Source organism: Condylura cristata, unplaced genomic scaffold (assembly GCF_000260355.1).
Source record: "Condylura cristata isolate star-nosed mole 26May11 unplaced genomic scaffold, ConCri1.0 scaffold00003, whole genome shotgun sequence".
NCBI classification, from domain to species: Eukaryota; Metazoa; Chordata; class Mammalia; order Eulipotyphla; family Talpidae; genus Condylura; species Condylura cristata.
Window position 1 is genome coordinate 65,569,655 of NW_004567104.1, and position 1,320 is coordinate 65,570,974.

The window sequence follows — 1,320 nt, forward strand, 5'->3', positions numbered from 1 at the left end:
CTATGCTTTAATCTGTTTTGTAGCTATGCTTGCCTATAACACAGGCTCACCTACATTTGTAATAATATCCTTTTTAAAATATGATGTATTTTTAAATTTTGTTTCCACATACGTGCCCATGCTTTATTTTATAGTTGCTTACTTTAGTTAATAAAGTTAGAGCCATAACACTTAAAGATTCTACACCTGATAACACAGCAAAATTCAAAGTGTTAAATTTACTGCATATCTTGATAAAAAATCATCACTAATTTAAAAAAATAACAAAACTTATTAGACTCATAATAATTTTCAAAATATTAGTGTTGCTTGCTTTACAAGGAAACCTCCAATTGTTTTAAAAAGTAAAATAGTCATGATTCACAGAATCCATAGTAATAAATGTAAAAAATAATAAGGAATATATTAAAATTAACTACATGTAATAAGCTAATTAGCCTAGTTGCAGCATACTTGGTAACTAGAAAAATATTTAGTTGTTAATTTAAATAAAACAGTATTCCTTACATGAGCTTTAGTTCTACTGAGATTAAAAATGGATTAACACTCTATATGATTCAGAAAGAGAGGGGCACACCTTTTCAGATGCATGTTACCATGCCATACTCACAAAGTGATCAGTAAGGTAAATATATTTCCAATGCTGAATTCTAGTTTACATTTAACAGCAACTTTATCTGAAAAAAATTGTAGCTTAATACTTTCTACAGTTATTTTCAGAAATCATAAATTTTGAAAACTATAGGTTTAAAATATTGATGTTTAGACACCATAGTGGATGTATCCATTGTAATCAATTCAAAGAACATTTCTCCTGCATAGACTTCTTAATCTCATATTTTTATTATTAGTGTGGGAAGAGATGATTTCATATTCAATCCTGAAATTTAAACATGGCTTACAGTTTACCATAATATGGCATATAATGTCAAACATTTCATCTTTGACAGAACAAATTCCCAGTTCTTTCCTTTGATTCACTGAGTTTGATAAAAATAATCTACTATTAGAATTTACTTAATTGATTTTCTATGTTAAGTACCTGATGATAACCAGGACTTCATTTAACTGTGAAAAAATCAAGAAGCTAGCACATTAATAGCTATTACTTCAGTCTTCTATGTGCAACAGAGTATTAGATTAAAAAAATGAGAAAAAGTAGTTTAAGAAATCAATCATTTGATCTAAATGAAAATTCTTGCTTCACAGATGATATGCAAACATATCTTCCATGACAAGAATTTTTAAAATTATCGTGAGGATAAGCTTCTTAAAATGCTGACTTTTAAAGTAGAAAATTTATCTCTTGTTTCTCTTGGA